General features: G+C 51.6%; 1 protein-coding gene across 1 annotated transcript in view; it reads right to left on the bottom strand.

The window, feature by feature from the left end:
* FSTL5 (follistatin like 5) overlaps positions 1-304 on the bottom strand; it is a 469924-nt gene that overhangs the window by 348693 nt on the left and 120927 nt on the right. The gene's annotated exons all lie outside the window — the stretch shown is intronic.

The raw sequence follows: 304 nt of genomic DNA, 5'->3' as shown, positions 1-304 counted from the left end.
AAGAGTGCTGGGTCTAGATGACCCCAGTTAGATACTCATCTAACCTCCTCTTGAAGACCCCCAGGGTAGGGGAGAGCACCACCTCCCTTGGAAGCCCGTTCCAGACCCTGGCCACTCTAACTGTGAAGAAGTTCTTCCTAATGTCCAATCTAAATCTGCTCTCTGCTAGCTTGTGGCCATTATTTCTTGTAACCCCCGGGGGCGCCTTGGTGAATAAATACTCACCAATTCCCTTCTGTGCCCCCATGATGAACTTATAGGCAGCCACAAGGTCGCCTCTCAACCTTCTCTTGCGGAGGCTGAA

Source organism: Alligator sinensis, unplaced genomic scaffold (genome assembly GCF_000455745.1).
Source record: "Alligator sinensis unplaced genomic scaffold, ASM45574v1 scaffold454_1, whole genome shotgun sequence".
Taxonomy (NCBI): Eukaryota; Metazoa; Chordata; order Crocodylia; family Alligatoridae; genus Alligator; species Alligator sinensis.
Note: the sequence above shows the minus strand (reverse complement) of the source record. Positions and strands in the feature narration are given on the sequence as shown.